Genomic DNA, 19,560 nt, shown 5'->3' on the forward strand with positions numbered 1-19,560 from the left:
TTAGCAGAATTTGATTCCTTTACTGGGGTTGATTTAATTGAGGGTATATGGTATTCAGCAAGGGGAAGGAATATTTAGGATCTTCCCAGGAAAGAGGTAGACATTGCTTGGAAGAGCTCCCTCTGCTATTTTGTGTCCTTATTTGGGCTTTGTGATTCTGACCATGGCTGTGAGGGGTATGTTGTTTAGCATGCTAATATATTAAAATGAGTGTATAAAACTAAGGGTTACTGTTAGGTGAAATTAGTCCTTATGTTGGATAAAGCTGGTCTCTGTCATTTTAAGGCATGAATCCAGTGTGGGATGGTCTTACTTCCTTGTTGACAATTTCTGTAGTTTGTATAGATTGCAGCTCTTTTAATATATTTTGAAATATTTTATTTATTTATTTTTAGACAGAGGGAAAGGGAAGGAGAAAGAGAGAGAGAGAAACATCAATGTGTAGTTGCTTCTTATGCACCCCTCATCGGAGACCTGACCCCCAACCTAGGCATGTGCCCTGACTGGGAATTGAACCAGAGACCCTTTGGTTTGCAGGCCTGTACTCCATCCACTGAACCACACCAGCCAGAGTGGACTGCAGCTGTTTTACCACATACCCTCTCTCACACCTTTGACTATTCATCAACCAATCTATTATATAACTCTGTAAAGATACAAATAATAGAAAACCAATAATAAAGCAAATGGTATTTTCTATAGCAATGCAAATACATGTTATCTTGCTTCCAGTCAAGACGGTGGTGTAGGAAAATGCAGTACTCTGAACTTCCAACAACCACATCAAAATTACAAGTAAACTTCAGAACAACCATTACTGAGAACTGCCTGAAATCTGGCTGAACAGAAGTCCTATAACTAAGGATATAAAGAAGAAGCCACATGTGGTAGGAGCAGCTGATATGCAGAACAGGCTGGTCTAACATCCATCTGTGGAAGTTAAAAATCAGGAGGGATAGCTTAGCTTTGAGAGTCTTCCCTGAAGAGCAAGGGGCACTGGCCCACAATAGGGCCATAACCCAGGGTTCCTGTACTGGAAAGAGAAGTCCTTATAACTGCTGGCTGTGAAAATTGTTGCTGAGTAGGGTGGATGGTTTTCTCTCTTAAAGGGTCCAAGCATGTGCTTACTTGGATTCACTCACTGTGAGCACCAGTGTTGGGGCAGCAACTCAAGAGGTGCATCAGGGACATATAGGAAGGAACTGAATTGTACGGATTCAGGATGGGGGCTGGAGAGGCAGCTTTCTCCCAGACAGAAGTGCTGGCAGAAATCATTGTTCCCTTGCTGAATCTTCCCCAACAAAGCTGGCAGGCAACGCATTATCTGAGTCTCCATCAACCTCACTAACACTGTTTGCCCTGCCCTGATGATCCTCTGAGATCCCACCCAACTTTCAAACCCACCCAAGCCATATCCAGTGGCTATTCCATACAAACAGCCTGTCAGCTCACACTACACTTTTTTCTAAAATCTTTCAAAGGTTCAAAACCCCCAAATAAGCAGCATCTGGCCTCTGTGTGCCCTGTACATCTTGGTAGGTGGCCCCAGGCTGACAGTAGTGACAGCCAACCTCAATTTGCAGCTTGGTCTCTCCTGGTCACCTCTAAGCAGAACACAAGTAGTAGCCATCTGCAGATTTCTTTGTAGCTCATGCTGGGTGGCCCTTGGCAGGGCACAAGTGGCAGCTGATGTTGGCCTGTACCTCCTAGGAAGCCCCAGTGCAAAAGCACAGGGTTCTCAGCTTCAGACAACACTGGATCACCACTCAATCATCTCCAGCAGTGTACACACTCAAAGGCAGACTCATCAGAAGAGCTCCATGGAGTTAGCCCATGCACAGCAGCTCCTCTCTAATATCCAGTCTTCAAAGCCAATTGACCTAAGGATAAATCCCTTCCATTGACCTACCAACAGCAATCAAGGCTCAACTACAAAAGGAGGATGCACACAGCCCACAAGTTGTACCTCGGGGATATGTGGAGAGGCTGTGTCACTGGGCCCTACAGGACACCTACTAGATAAAGCCACTCTACCAAGGGAGGCAGTTGTACCAGCTCTACCTTACACATAGAAATAAACATAGGGAGACACCCAAAAATAAGACAAAGAAACATATCCCAAATGAAAGAACAGAACAAAACTCTATAAAAAGAACAAAGCAAAATGGAAACATCTACCAGATGCAGAGTTCAAAACATTGGTTACAGGGATGCTCAATGACCTAAGTGAAAACTTCAACAAACAATGGGAAACATAAAAATGGAGCTAGAAAACATTAAAAAGAACCAGTCAGAAATGAAGAATACACCGAAAGAAATGAAGAATATATTACAGGGGATCAACAGTAGAGTAAATGAAGCAGAAGATTAAATTAATTATTTGGGAAAGTAGGAAGCAGAAAACAACCAGTCAGAACAGCAAAAATAAAGAGAATGCAAAACAAAAATTGAGGATAGTTTAAGAAGCCTGTAGGACAACTTCAGGCACACCAACATTTTACATCATTGGGGCACTGAAAGGACAACAGAGAAAGCAAGAAATTGAATGTAAAAATAATGATAGATAACTTTTATAACCTGGTAAAGGAAATAGACATACAAGTCCGAGAAGTACAGAAAGTCCCATACCCAAAGAGGCCAACACCAAGACACAACATAATTAAAATGCCAAAGGTTAAAGACAAAAAGAGAATCTTAAAAGCACAAGAGAAAAGCAGTCAGTTACTACAGGAAAGCTCCCATAAAACCGTCAGCTAATTTCTCAACAGAAACTCTGCAGGTAAGAAGGGATTGGCACAAAATATTCACTGATGAAAAGCATGAACCTAATAGCAATAAATACATTCCTATCAACAATTCTTAAATGCAAATGAATTAAATGCTCCAATCACAACATATATGGTGGCTGAATGGATAAGTAAATAAGACCCTTTTATATGTTGTTCAGAAGAGACTAACTTTAGATGAAAAGACACACACACTGAAAGTAAAGGGATAGAAAAAGTATTTCATAAAAGTGGAAACAAGTGCACAAAAAGCTGTGATAGCAATACTTGTATCAAAACAGACTTCAAAACAACAGCTGTAACAAGAGACAAAGAAAAACACAGCAGTTACACTTCTGGGTATTTATTTGAAGAAACCCAAAACATTAAATTGAAAAGACATATGTACCCGTATGTTCAGTGCAGGATTATTTACCCCTAAGTGTTCATGAATAGATGAGTCGATAAAGAAGTGGTGCATATATACAACAAAACATGACTCAGATATAAAAAAAGAATGAAATCTTGCTATCTGAAATAACATGGATGAACCTAGAGGGTATTATGCTAAGTGAAATAAATCAAACAGAAAAGACAAATTCAGATAATATAACTTATGTGTGGAATCTATAAAAAAAACAAGCAGAATAGAGAACAAGCATATAGAAAATATATTGATGGTTGCCAGAAAGGAGTTACAGAATAGTCATGGGATATAAAGAGCAGCATAAGGAATAATTATGTATGGTATCAGATGAGTACTAGGTCTATTGAGTGATCACTCTGTACGTTAGAAGACAAATGTCTAATCACTATGTTATACATCTGAAACTAATATAATATTCTATGTTAACTCTAGTGAAAAAATTTTTTAATTATTAAAATAACAAATGTTATCCATGGGAGATACAATTGATTACCTTCTGGTAGAAGAGACAACCTCAAACATTACGTTTTATTGGTCTATAAGGTATTAATGCGTTTTAACATTAGAAGGTACATTTTGGCATTTCTTACTGCATATATATCTATTCAGATCCTTCTTTGAACTAATTCCTTCATTAGTTAGTGAGTTGAATAATATCTTTAACATGTTTGTTTTATATTTTATGAAAGTAATTTTCAATTTTTTAAAAGTATAACTTATCTGAAACTATACAATAAGGGAGAGCACAGGCCTTCCCACCTTTTGGACTACCAGGTGCAGAAGAACACGTACTATTAGGCAACTCCTCAAGCCTCACATAACTAGAGTCTAGACTTCCTGATCCTGTCTACATCTTTACCTTCTAACAATGTAGTGACAGACATTGCCTCTGTTCAAGAAAAAGGAAAATATATGCCAATCTAGGTGACATATAATTGCCAAGGTTCACTTTTTTCACTTCACCCATTTACTTAAAAATATTTGTTGAGAATTTGCCAGATTCTAGATCCCATGATTGGCATAACAGATGAAAAGATGACTAAGACAGTCTCTGCCTTCAAAGGTGCAAAATACGGTAAAAACATAAAAATACATACCCATAAATAACAAATGATTATGCAATGAAGTAAGCAGGTAGACTAATAGAAGAGTGTACAAGACATAAGTGAGTCAATATCTGCAGGATTCAGGAACCATAGAATACTTAGTGTGAAAAATAATATTTGAGATACGTGTTAAAATATAAGAGGGATTTGTTATTTGGAAAACTGGGACTTCTGGCCAAGACGGAGGCATAGGTAGATACATTTTGCCTCCTCGCACAACCAAAAGAAGGACAACAACAAATTTAAAAACAAAAAATAACCAGAGCTGCCAGAAAATCGAACTGTATGAAAGTCCGACAACCAAAGAGTTAAAAAAGAAACATTCATCCAGACCAGTATGAAGGGTGGAGATGGGGAAGCCAGGGAGGAGACAACTTGTGGCAAGGTGGCAGCTGGAGGACCAGGGGAGGGTGAGGCAGTGGCTGGTGGACTGGGTGAAGCATCAGCTGGCAGAGCAGGCAGTCCCACCTTTGCATGCAGATAAACCAGGAGGGACAACTGGGGAGCCAGACAAACTGTGCAACCCAGGGTCCCAATGCAGGGAAATACAGCCTCAAAACCTCTGTCCAAAAAAAATCTGTGGGGGTTGAGGGGGCAGGAGAAATTCACGGCCTCAAAGAAGAGTTCATTGGAGAGACCCACAAGGCCCTAAAACATACACAAGACCACCCTCCTGGAATCAGCACCAAAAGGGCCCAATTTGCTTGTGGGTAGCAGAGGAAGTGACTGAAAGGTGACCGAGAGCTAAGCAAGTGGCATTGTTCTCGCTCAGACCCCTCCTTCACATAGTTTCATAACTCAGCCAAGTGGGTTGCCCTGCCCTGGTAAATACCTAAGGCTCTGCCCCTTAATAACTGCACAGAGACCAAAAAAATTTTTTTGGTTCAAATGAAAGAACAGATCAAAGCTCCAGAAAAAAATACAACTAAGCAATGAAGAGATAGCCAACCTAACAACTGCACAGTTCAAAACACTGGTAATCAGGAGGCTCACAGAAATGGCTGAGTATGGTTGTAAAATACAGGAAAAAGTGAAGGCTATGAAAAGTGAAATAAAGAAAATGTTCAGGGAACCGACAGTGAAGGGGAGGAAAATGGGACTCAAATCAACACTTTGGACCAGAAAGAAGAAATAAATATTCAATCAGAACAGAATGAAGAAACAAGAATTCAAAAAAAATGAGGAGTGGCTTAGGAACCTCAGGGACAACTTTACTTGTTCCAACATCCAAATTACAGGGTTCCAGCAGGAGAAGAGGAAGAGCAAGAAATTGAAAACTTATTTGAAAACATAATGAAGGAGAATTTCCCCAATCTGGCAAATGAAATAGAGTTCTAGGAAGTGTAGGAAGCTCAGAGAGTCCCAAAGAAGTTGGATGCAAGGAGGAGCACACCATGGCACATTGTAATTACATTACCCAAGATGAAAGATAAGGAGAGAATCTTAAAAGCATAAGAGAAAAGGACAGTTACCTACAAAGGAGTTGCCATTAGGCTATCAGCTGATTTCTCAAAAGAAACCTCCCAGGCAAGAAGGGGCTGGAAAGAAGTATTTGAAGTCAGGAAAGGCAAGGACCTACATCCAAGATTACTCTATCCAGCAAAGTTATCATTTAGAATGGAAGGGCAGATAAAATACTGCCCAGATAAGGTGAAGTTAAAGGAGTTCATCGTCACCAAGCCCTTATTATATGAAATGTTAAAGGGAGTTATCTAAGAAAAAGAACATAAAAAATATGGACAGTAAAATGACAACAAACTCACAGCTATGAGCAACTGCACCTAAAAAAAAAAATAAACCAAAAACGAATTAAGCAAACAGCTAGAACAGGAACAGAATCAGAGAAATGGCGATTACATGGAAGGTTATCAGTGGGGGAGAGGGAGGGGGAGAGAAGGGGGAAAAGGTACAGAGAACAAGTAGCATAAATGGTAGGTAGAAAATAGACAGGGGGAGGGTAAAAATAGTATAGGAAATGTAGAAGCCAAAGAAGTTATATGTATGACCCATGGACATGAACTAAAGGGGGAGAATGCGGGTGGGACAGGGGTTGCAGGGCAGAGGGGAATAAAGCAGAGGAGGTGGGACAACTGTAATAGCATAATCAATAAAATATATTTAAAAATAAATAAATAAAAATGAAAATTTACAGAGCTATCAACAAATGAAAAAAGAAAAAGAAAATTTGGGTGAAGGTATTCTAGGCAGAAGTAGAAGCCTTGTCAAAGACCCATTATATACAAAGAGTAGTTTTTTATAAAATTCGGAGCCTAATGTTAAGGAAAGAATGGCAAGAGATAAAACCAAATCATGAAGGACTTTTACTGCCATGTTTTACTTTTATCTCATAAGTGATATGGCCTTATTAAAGGGATTTAAGATAGGGAGAAATGACCAAATTGTATATTACAAGATCTTTTTGATGGAGCTATAGAAGATAGAACAAAAGGAATTAAGGCCCAATACAGAGAAGAACATCTATTATACTGTTGCACTGCTCCATGCAAGAAATACTGAAACTTGAGTGGTAGTCATGGGGATGACAGAGGAGACATTATAGTAAGGATATTATAACAGCTAGAAGGTAGAATTAATAAGAGTTTGATTTTTTGCTTTACATGTGAGGTATGACTGAAAAGGAATAATTTAGGATGATACCTAAGGATCTGGTTTGCAAATGACCTTGAATAGTGGAATAGAGAAGGAGAGCCCGTTATTGAAAGGTGATGGTATATCTGATGGTATCAAGATAATTAAGTTTGTTGAGTCTTGGAAGCCTTTTCATTGAAGTATAATTAACTTGCAATATTATATTAGTGTCAGGTGTACAACATAGTGAATTACCACAATTAAGCCAGTTACTTTTGATTGCCATACAAACTTACTATAATATTATTGACTATATTCTCTATATTGTTTCTTATATCCCTTTGACTTATTTATTTTATAACTGGAAGTTAATCCCCTTTACTTATTTTGCCTAAGCCTCTCACCCTTACCCCAAGTATGTGGAGCCTTGAGACTTTCAGGTGGTAATGGAATGGAATCAAGGCCCAGACATTTAAATATTAGATCCTTCAGTGGATAAATGCAAGGTAACAACTTAGAAGTTAATGGGATACCCCAGTAAGAGCATAAGTAATAGTCTTTACAGTATTCATCATTCCCAAGAGTGACTTTCCATACTGTTATTAAAATATCAAAATAATTTAAGATTATAATGTGCCAAATATAAAGGATAGTGCTTGCACATGCAAAATAAATCCCAGCTCATAAAGATTAAAACCTAAGATTTATGCCTTCTTATGTGTTAGTAGATAAATGTAACTTCCAAGGATTACTTTTGTTTCTGGCCACATCATAGTAACTAGTACTGAATTTCCCTTTCTGCAGTGGTTAACTAGAAAACTGGGCAAAACGTATGAAAGAGGTGATTCCATTCAACGTGCACCAGGCAGTATAGTTCAGGAGGGAAGAAAAACTAATGATGCAAGCCCCAAAATCATACCTACTTTATATCAGTAGGTATTATCCAGGCCACTGCACAGGGAAAGGGAACGCAGCAGAATACAGTGGTCTCACTGAGTTGAGGAGACAGATACTAAAGTTCAGAGAAGTGGAGGTAGCACAATTTGCAGAGAAGAGTGGGATTCAGAGAAAACATCCAGAATTGGGAGAGGAGTCCCCTTGATTCTGTTGGTGAGCTGCATATGCACAACCAAGGAGCTGTAGGCTGAAGAGTTCCCACAGATAACACAAGGTTGGGAGAGTTTTGGGGTCCACACAGCCAGAGTGACAAGATATTAAACACTTGGGTAATTAGTAAAGGTCCCTTAATAAAGGGCTAAATTAACCCTGGAGTAAAGGCTACACTAAGACCCACCCTAAAAAAGTTTAAAATAAAACTCTGAAAAGATCACTGTGATATCCAAATTATTTAACTGCCTGTCAAAACTAAATTAAACACCTTCTAAAGAAATTACAATCTAAACACCTAATAATATAATATTTACAAGGCCTGGAATCCAATAAAAATTTAATGAACATGCAAAAAAGAAAATGTGACCCATTACAAGGAAAATAATTAATCAATAGAAACAGATGCAGAAATGACAGAGATGATGAAATGAGAAGAAAAGGGGGGTTAAAAACAGTTATAAATATTTTCAATGATTTATTGGAAAACATGGGCATGAAAAAGTAGCAAATACAACTGGAGCTGAAAATGCAAATTTTCATTGAATTCATTTTCATATTTAACTTGTCACTCTTAGTTTCTTGCTGCTTACTTATTTTTGTGATTCCATCTTATATTCCTTTTTTAAAAATATATTTTATTTTATTTATTTTTTAATTTATTTTTTATTTTAATTGTTGTTCAAGTACAGTTTTCTGCCTTTTACCCCCATCTCAGTCCAATCCCCCCAGACCTCCCCACCTCCCTCCCATTTCCACACTCCCCTTTGTTTTTGTCCATGTGTCCTTTATACTTGTTCCTACAAACACTTCCCCTTTTCCCCTGAAATTCCCTCCCCTCTCCCCTTTGCTCATTGTCAGCCTGTTCTCAACTTCAGTGTCTTTGGTTATATTCCTTTATACTTTAAACTCTTTGTTATTTTATAGTCTGGATTTGATCATTTAAATATCCAAAGTCCTTGTTGATCTAATTTGTTATTTTCTCTTTCTGTTGACTTTCATTCCTGGAGTTTGTTTTCTTGTGTACTATTAGGTGAACTTTGTGAGCTCAATTTTTAAAGATCTTAATTTTCAGTTGCATAGAGGATCTACAGAGGGCATGCTTTTTCCTTAAGAATATTGGTGATTGTTTCCATTAGGAAGCGGGGGATTTTTTTCATCTAAAGCTACTTTAGTCTCTATAAGATTTGTGACAGGGGCCTTAGATGCAGACTCTCCACTTCGCAGATTGTTTATGAGTTAGGATCCTCAAGGTTCTTCTGCTATAAGCATTTGAACTTGGGGAATTTCCTTTTTGTTCCCATTTGTTCTTTGTTAGCTTCTCATTCATCCTTAATCTAGCTTTAGCTCACTGTGATTGTGTGAGGGGAGTCAGAGGGTACATGCATGTGTGTAGGGGGAGTGGGGAAGACTTGAAGATTTCCATGATATCCTACAAGCCCAGGAAAGCATTAAAAAGTGGGTTTTACAAGTCATCTATGATAATGTGGGAAGTAAAGTTATGGTTTGTCTCTTGCTCGACCTGTTACAAATATTTTGGAAGGCAGAGTTGTGTGTAGAGACTGGTTGTACAAAGTCCATAATATTTATAAGTTAGAAAATCTTCACTGTGACTCACTGTGTGATCTTAGGCAAGTTAGTTGACCTTTTTGAATCTCAAAGAAATTAATACCTGCATGTTAGTTTTGTTCTGAGGATTAACATAGATGAAGCCCCTGGCACTTAGTAACTATTCATCTAAAACTTTCTTTCCATCTCAACTTCCCCTTGATGCAGAATTCCTGTTTTGCTGATCTTCCCACCAACAGATATGTTCACACCCAACAACTTCTCTGACCTGTGGGAAAAGTAGAGAACCCATGTGGTTCCTCTTCCATTTTCTCTATATTTCCCTTGTCCCAACCACTAAAAACCATCCAAAATGGGAAATACAGTCACCTACATTTTGCCATCATTCTAGATATAAGTTGTTATACATAATAATGTTTATTATGTGCTTAAAATTTTATATATATTTTTGTTATACATATCAAGCTCATAGGATAGACAGTTTTATTACTATTTTCAGAATGAAGAAAAAAGGGCATAGAGAAAAGAAGCAATTTGGTGTCACAGAACTAGTCAGTGCAGACTAAGATTCAAACCGAAAGCTGTTCATCCTCAAACTCGTACTCTTTCCACTATGTCACTTTAATTCTTTCGGCTAACAGTCTTTAACAAGGAGCATGATTAGACAGTGTTGGCCAAATTATTCAGGGTAAGTTAAAATGATTAATAATTTATCAACAACAACAAAAATTCTAATTCTATTATGTGACGGTTTTTTGGTTTTGGGTTTTTTGGTGGGGGTTTGTTGTTGTTGTTGTTGTTGTTGTTGTTGTTGTTTGAGCAATCAAGTTGGCAAATATCTTAAGGGAAATATGAATATAAGTGAGGTTTGAGGAGGAGTTTTTCCACTTATGCTCTAGATTCATGACTTAGAACAACATGTTCCCAACGAGTAATTGAATAAAATATGACTTTTGAAAGAAACAAGAATTGTGAAATGTGTCCTGGGCCACAAAGGTACTGAATGGTGCTTATGCTCGGAACCTTAGCTTTGTAATTTTTGACAAGCACTTAGGAATTCATGGCCAGCAGGATTTTCCTGATTTTCTCCTAGAATTGAAACATTGACCAACCCTGGTGAATAAGGAGGGTTTGTGGATTTTTGCATCTTAGTGACACATAGTAACTGCTCATAGACATGTGTCCTAACTGGGTCACAAACAGGCAGCATGAGAAATGGATGATGGGCAAGAATGAACTTAAAAGGGAGAGAGAAGTCAGAGGTCAGAAACTTTTGAGAGGAGCCCTCCAAATGGAAAACTAATGATCACATACTTGGTTTGGTTAAGAGACATAGTCAAGATTCAGTTTTCAAGAACACGAAAATTTGAGACAGAATATTTGTGTGAAGTGTTGTCAGCTAAGGGGGGGGTTATAAACAGATTAGATGCAGGGATTCAGTTTGTTTGCAAACACTACAAACTCTTTTCTTTTTTTAATTGAATTTGTTGGGGTGACACTGGTTAATAAAATTGTATAGGTTTCAGGGATACAATTCTATATAATATTCTGATTGGGTTGGTTTTGATGACTTAATGTCTACATCACCTCTGCTACTTACTGTGTGCATACACACAGACATTTTAGCTTTCTTGCACTTCCGTTTTTTTATCTGTGAAATGAGGAGACTGATCTTTATCTTGCAATGGGGATTTAAAGATTAGACATAATATATATAACATGTTTGACACATACTAGGTGATCAGTATACAGTGGTTTTCTCCTTTCTTAAAGGAAAGTTTTGAATATATAGCTATTTGACCATGTTACATACTCTGAGAAGTTTCAAAGCCATTAATTACCTAAAGCTATATAAAATAATGTAAGTTCAGAATGAAATTTCAGAACCCTGATTTCATTCTTCTCATGGTATAGTTTTAATGGAGAGTAAGCTGGCAACCAGTACCAGCTCTTTGGGTTTGTGTGAGTTAGCTCAGTCTTAGTATACATCCAACCATAATTTTAGCTATTATTACAACACAAAATTTTACTCTGTCATTCTTGCATAATGTGACCCATCTGAAAGATATGTCAGCACTAGCAAATCATAACTCAAAAGAAGATGAGGTGTCAGAGTCATGGCAAAGCAGAGTTTAAGACCATTACCACAGATTTGTCAGGGCAATGAGCATTACTAGTTACAGGTATTTGACCTAACCCCCACCATGAAGCTTTTATGAATTCTAGAATTTAAGTAAAGAATATATGGATATCTAAAGAGCAGATCATTCAGCCAAGTGTAAATACCCCAAATTTTCTCTATTATAGAGGTGCATAAGCCTTGGAATAGAGAAAAGTTTTCTAGTAAGAGACTGAATAAACAAATGAACAATGGCTAGACTACATAAAAATAGGATTTTGACCACAGGACTGCAGCAACCTTCTCAGATAAACAATCTTCTTACCCATAATAAACAACCCAGGAAGCCAACTTGTTATAAGTCAGATTTGTAGGAGGCCTGATTGCTATCTCTAGTGACAAACCAGGAAGCTAAATAATAACTTATCTGACAGTTCAAAATGCCCAACCCTTGACTGCCTACAGCATCTCTAATTTTTACCCCTGTTTCCAGCAGAGGATCAATAAAAACAATCAAGTATGAGCCCCTAACCAATAAATAGCATAGAATGCCCCACTTCTAGTTATCTCTCCTACAGTGTCCCCTTGCTGACAGTGCCCAACAGAATATACAAGGAGTCTTCCCGCTTTTCCACTATGAAGTTTCCCACTCCTCCGCCTGTTGTTGAGTCTCTGACAGAATACAAGTAATGATGGCTGACTCCCTAAGTATAGTAAGCTCTGAATAAATTGCTGTTACTTTTTTTCATTTGGTTGGTCTTTATTTCCACACTAAGCAAAAATCTGCTAAGTAATAATAAAAGGAACCAAATCTCAACTGCAGAATAGCTGTTTACAATTCTTCCCAATTTACAAGAGTCAATGCCATGCCATGTCCTTTTCATCCTGCTTGTCCATTTCCTGTCAGTGTCATCTCCTTTCTTTTAAAGTTATTTTTACTTATATCTGTGGTCATTCAGGGTCTCCTTAGAGCTCACATGGATGATTATAATATCCCCTAAACCAAGGGTCTCTAACCTTTTGGCATGTCTGGGCCACACTGGAAGGAAGAATTGTCTTGGGTCACACACTAAATACACAAAAACTAATGAAAACTGGTGAGCAAAAAAAAAAGGTTGTAAGTAAATTTATGATTTTGTGTTGGGCCACATTCATAGCCATCCTGGGATGCATGGGGCCTACATGCTGCGGGTTGGACACCCCTGCCCTAAACCAACCAATTTTACTTTCTTCACATTCGAATCCACCTCAATCATTGCAACTAGATATACAAGGTCTGTCCGGAAAAAGTCTGCCATTGTTAATGTAACAAGAATGATTATATTCAATGTAACCTGGCAGCCAAAGAGAGTGGAATGGATTGTACATGTATGAACAACGACAACTTCCCTGTAGTAGTTAGTGGAGGTGGTAGATGATGCTGAGTGAACATATGTACTGTGTGGCCCATGCATTCAAAATGACTGAGGGAGTAGAGCAACAAATCTGCATCAAACTTTGCATTGTTTGAATATTCCTCTGCAGAAACTATTTGGATGATTCAGAAGGCTGCAGCTATGGGAAACTGGTGATTGGCAGCTTCATCAGGGGATAATGCACCTCCTCATGCATCACTGTCTTGTGCAGAGGTTTTTGGCAAAACTTCAAATCACCAGGTGACTCAGGCCCTCTACAGTCCAGATTTGGCAACCTATGACTTCTGACTTTTCCCAAAACTAATATCATCTTTGAAAGGGAAGAGATTACAGATCATCAATGAGATTCAGAAAAAATATGATGGAGCAGCTGATAGAGATTGGGAGAACTGTGTGAGGTCCCAAGGTGCCTGCTTTGAAGGGGACTGAGGTGTCACTGTTCTACGTATAATGTTTCTTGTATCTTGTATCATCTTCAGAAAATGTCTCTATTTTTCATATTACATGGCTGCATACCTTCTGGACAGACCTCATATAGTTTGATGTTGTCATTTATCTGACCAAAAACATTAAATGGGAACATTTTCAGTTTAAGAAAACAACTGTCCTCCATCAAAATCCCAGTAAGTTATTTTGTGGACATCCACAAATTAATTCTGAAGTTCACATGGAGAAGCAAAATAGCCAACACAATATTGAACAATGAAGTTGGAGGACTTGTACCACTCAACTTCAAAACTTACTCTAAAGCTACAGTAATCAAGTCAATGTGCTCTTGGCAAAAGAATAGATAAATAGATCAAAGAAATGGAATAGAGAGCCCAGAAGTAGACTAACATAAACATAGTCAACTGATCTTTGACAAGGGAATAAATGCAATACAATGGGGCAAAGATACTATTTTCAACAAATAGTACTGGAAAAACTGGACATTTCATGCAAAAAATTAATTGAAACACCTTTGGCCCTCACAAAAATTAACTCAGAGTGCATCATAGACTTAAATGGAAAACACAAAACTATGTATAATATGAATATATTTAAATTTTATTTTTTAGAAAAGAAGATACTGGCTAATAGCCACTGAAGCAATCTTTCACAAACTTTCATTATAGAACATAAAATGAAAAGGAAAAAAATGTTATAACATTGGAAACAAAGTTTCTTGCTTTAAAATAAATTTGTCTACTATTTATAGAAACTGTTAAACTATGTTTGGAAAAAAATTTGGAGACCTATTCTTGTTTGCCTTATGAAACCTCAAGAACTTCTGGTCATCTGAAAGAACTAGAAAGATATTTCACTTCTCACTTGTCTGCTCAGGAGCCAGAACTAGAAAACTTTGAAGCCATGTCTTTGTTGGATGGGTGTTGATTATGAAAGAGAAAAGAAAAATTGTGACCCTGGAGTCCAAGGTATTGACCCTAAAGAGTGGTTAACAAAAGAGAGATGCTCAGACATGCTAGAATCGGTACATTTCTCCTTAACCACTGTGGAAAAAAATACATAAAAACATACAATTACCAACTGACTCAAAACAAACAATTTCAGAATGTGTCAGTCAGGATATAAAAACCTTAAAAAAGCTGCTTTTTCTCAACTTTGTTCGACAAGTCAGTTTTTCAATTGAAATACATAGCAGGTGAATTTGGCAGTCTGGAGTTTTGCTTGGTCCATGCTGTTTCACACACCTGTTTCCCTTCAGCTTCCACTCTAATCCTTGGATAAAAAAAAAGTGTTTCTCCAGCAACATTTTTACCCCACAATCAGATTTGTATTGTGCCATGTATAATGTGCAATTTTTGCCCAAATTTTGTAGGGAAAAATAAAGATGTGCATTATAATGGGTAGTGCCTGAAATATCTGTTCTTGTGTTATGTAATTATTTGTTACATACAATTTCTTGTGCCATAATATGTTCAAAAACAAATGCTAAAATTCCTTTGTAATACAAAAAGCTATCTAAATATAAATAATAAATAATTGACTTAAAAATTTAAATGAAATTTCTTATCCTGAAAGTTTGCACCAAAAACATGAGTGTGCATTAGACATGGCAAAACACAGTAATATACTGCTCGTTGAAAGACCGTTAACAATTTTAGTTAATGTTATCCTGTTTGCACAATTGAAATACTTATGCCAAGAATATTACAAAATACTCTCCTTCCTTTCATGAAATCTGAGTTGCCTAGAGCCACATAAAGGTCATTGTCATTTCCAAGGAATTTGAATGATGGATTTCAACACTTTTTACCACTTGTTGACTGGTGTGAGTCATTAAGCTTTTATAGTTGAAAAAAGACTGAGCCATCCATCCACATGCAGATGTTATCTATTCCTAATTGCCTTTTCTATTCTAATTCACCTTCCAACTAAAATGCTCAAAAGGTTTCGTGGCAAATAGTCATAAAATTAGTTTTGTGCTCTGAATTAGAATTCTGAGGTTCTGAGTTATGGAAAAAATAAATAAAGTTTCATAACGTTCCCATGATCATCATGATGTAAAATAATGCAGGTATTAAAAAATTAGCAGGAAGTACAGTGACGTGTTAATAGTATTTTTCTCCTTGTGTCATGACCATAAGTGATTTATTTTCTCCTGTCTACCTGTATTTTATATTCTAAATTTTCTATGATAAAACTACATGTATAAAACTTGACTGAAACATAAAAAGTATAATTAAATTGTTCTGTATAAACATGACTTTTCTTTTTTTAAATTTTATTTTAATTGTTGTTCAAGTACAATTTTCTATCTTTTACTCCCATCCCAGCCCACCCACCCAGCCCTCCCCACCTCCCTCCCATTTCCACCCCCACCCCCCAGTTTTTGTCCATGTGTCCTTTATACTTGTTCCTGTAAACCCTTCCCTTTTTCCCCTGAAATTCCCTCCCCTCTCCCCTCTGGACACTGTCAGCCTGTTCTCTATTTCAGTGTCTTTGGTTATATTTTGCTTGTTTGTTTGTTTTACTGTCTAGATTCCTGTTAAAGGTGAGATCATATGGTATTTGTCTTTCACTGCCTGGCTTATTTCGCTTAGCATAATGCCTTCCAGTTCCATCAATGCTGTTGCAAAGGGTAAGAGCTCCTTCTTTCTTTCTGTTGCATAGAATTCCATTGTGTAAGTGTATCATAGCTTTTTGATCCATTCATTTATTGATGGGCACCTAGGTTGCTTCCAACACTTGGCTATTGTAAATTGTGCTGCTATGAACACTGGGGTGCATAGATTCTTTTGGATTAAACATGACTTTTCATCACCAACAAAATAAGCTAAACAACTTAGCTGCAGGCTATTAATCTAAAAATGAAAACCAAAGTAAGAGACACCAAGCATTTATTTCAGATCAAAAGGAATTGTAATCCGGGGGCATAGATTCTGTCAGAAATCAAATTATATCCCAATTATGGGTAAATGCGAGGGGATTTTATGAGAGAAGGAAATAATTACATAAATAGAAGAAAGGAATTTCTATTGGTGTTAACAAGCTAGGTTACTCTTTAGCTCTACATGGCTGGTTACTGATTCTAAAGAGTCCAAAATCACCAGGATGTTTGCTTTCCTGCTAGCTTTACAGCTGCAAGACAGTGTCAGTTTGGCCGAGGCCAAAAGTTATTTTTTCCAGTTCAAACATTTCAGAATTTCAAGAAGGTGCGCAATGCTTTTCCTCTAGAATGCCCTACCTCTATTTTAAAATGGCTCTACTTATGTCAACTTTTCACAAAACTAATGGGCATTCTACATTTGCTTTCCACAAATGGGCTCTAACTTGTCTTCCCACAATTTTATTTTTCATTTTTTCATTATGACCCATCACATACTTTTTCCTTTAATAAAAAATAACTTTTTATCATTTTCCATATAGACCCTACACTTTCATAACTGCATAGTTGTTATTCTGTTTGGACATGGATTTTTCTTCATGTCTGTATCATTTCAGACTCCAATCACAAATTTATTGAGAAGCTTTTATTAAAATAAATACCTTTCTTTCTGCATAATTTCTGTACAACTTCTTTCTTTATTCCTTATAGAATTAATGCAGGCATCATCTTCTGTATTAGATTATATCTTTCCTGCCTTCATTCTTTCATTTCATAGTTCCTTTCTTCTTTTGTATTTTTTATTGTTGGTCATGTACAGTTGTCTCCATTTTCACCACACCAAGCCCCACCTGCCCCACCCGCCCCACCCATCCCTGACTCCCACCCTCAAACCTACCCCCTTTGGCTTTGTCTATAGGTCCTTTATACATGTTCCTTGATGTCCCTTCCTCTATTATCCCCTATTATCCATCTCCCCACTTCTCTCTTGTTACTGTCAGTTGGTTCGTTATTTCAATGTTTCTGGTTGTATTTTTAAATAGCTAATTTGGTCACTTTTCCTCTAAATTTCTCTTTTAGATGTCATTTCCAAATCTACACTCTTAGTTTGGGTATTCTGAAGCATTTAAGACTCACACACTTGATAAAGGAATGTCTGGCTAAAAGAATGATTATATCAGCAGAAGGTAGCAAACATCATGTACTATCTTATCTGATTAGTCCTGGAGAGGCATAATAAATGGGGAGACAAATGTAAAAAGTTATCAGAATATTACTTGAACTAACTGGCAGCTTTTGCATCCAAGTTTGGATCACTTTACTTAAAATTTACTTTCAGGTCTCTGATTCCTAGAAGTCAGGTTTATAAAACTAGTCATTATCTAATCCTTGTATATATTTAGCCATATAACTAATGACTGACTGTTCTATGGAAGTCATTTTCATTTCTGTGCTGAAAAAAAACCCATTCCTTTTTTTCTAGTGTTAATGACTGCATTTGGTATATTTTTTTCTCTTCTGTCTTTATTTTCCCCTTCCCATTCTCCCTCCCCACTCCCCCTGTGTTTCTCTTTCTTCCTTCCCCTCCTCTTCCTTCCTTATTCTACTCAGCTTCTCTTTCATTTACCTATTTCTTCTCATTAATGCATTGCCTTTTAAAATTTAACCTACAAAATGAATTTGACCATATCATGCATTGTCAGAAACTCCCTGGTTCTATAATCTTAGTTTGGCTATGAACAGATATAGGAATGAGGATATTGAATACATAAGTCTTTAGGTTATTCTTTTATTAGAGGGACTTAAGATGAGAGCTATAATCTTTTTCTAAGAAAATAAAGCTTCTTTAAAAATTCAGTTATTAGGGTATTTGGTAAATATCACATGTAAGATCTGTAACTTTAGAAACATATGCATGATTTGTGAATTTTTTGACTTTTCACTCACCTGTTAGACTTCTGTTATGAACCTTTCATTTATAATTAATATACTAATTAGTTCTGTAAGCATTTTGGTGGTACCTGCTATATGCAAGGCACCATGCTAAGTATTAGGAGTACAGAAATAAATGAGACACAGTCTGTACCCTCAAGAACTTACAACAATATAGGGGATGTAGATAAATATAACCAATACACTATAGTTCAGTGTGAAAAATTATCAATGGAGGCAAGTACAAGATACCATTAAGAAGTAAGTAATGATTTCTTCCTGGGGCTTGAGGAAGAATTCTCAGAGAAGTCTCTGAAGCTGTTATAAAAAATTGACACAGTTCTGCCTTTGGAAAACTACTGTATTTATTTCAGGAACATCATGGTCCATTTTACCAATCACATTTGAACAGTTCAGAAAATGAATATAGTATTTGTCAGGCTTCCCTCTAAACTTTAAATATGTTGTATAAATTATGAGAAAAATCACAAAGGAAAAACTTTAATCTAGAAGGGATTAAATATTGTGGCTGCCACAGATCTTCAGCTTTTAACCTCTTATCTCCTTTTCCATGTGACTCCATTGTCCTTTCTGCACGTCACTGCCAGCCCAGGCCCTGCTGCCACTGCACCGCTCGGAACTACCCTGACATCAAAGGAGACAGATATTCCCCTTTATTTCAATCAAGACAAGACACAGAATTTCTTCCCCCAAAGGAATGAAAACACTCATTCTGGAGGGCCTTTTGACAGAATCTAGTGTAAAAATGGGTGCTTAAATTGGATGTATAACCCCTGTCAAGTGGTCATTACACATCTGAATACCTCCTGTTACAGGGACCTTACTATTACTAAGGAATCCTATTGCATCTTCAATATACATTGGATGAAATCTCGTCAATGTTTATTAAGAAACATGCAAAAATAAAGCAAAAAATACAACAAAAGAAATGCAAAAGGGGTTTAAGTAGGAAGGAGTAAAACTTAGACTGTGAAATGTTCACTAAGTACACATTTTTATTCATCACTTTATTTAATACCTGCTCCCAGGATGTTCTGCTCTGTAGTAAACACATAAGCAGGAAAACAAAGAAAAAACAGAGTGTGGTGACAAACAAAAATGTTGCATACTTACTGAGCCTTTAATATGTGTAAGTTTTCCTCCTCTGATTTACATTCCTTTTGCATTTCCTTTTTTTTTTTT

This window comes from Phyllostomus hastatus, unplaced genomic scaffold, assembly GCF_019186645.2.
Source record: "Phyllostomus hastatus isolate PE091 unplaced genomic scaffold, TTU_PhHast_1.1 phas_scaffold_317, whole genome shotgun sequence".
Lineage (NCBI taxonomy): Eukaryota > Metazoa > Chordata > Mammalia > Chiroptera > Phyllostomidae > Phyllostomus > Phyllostomus hastatus.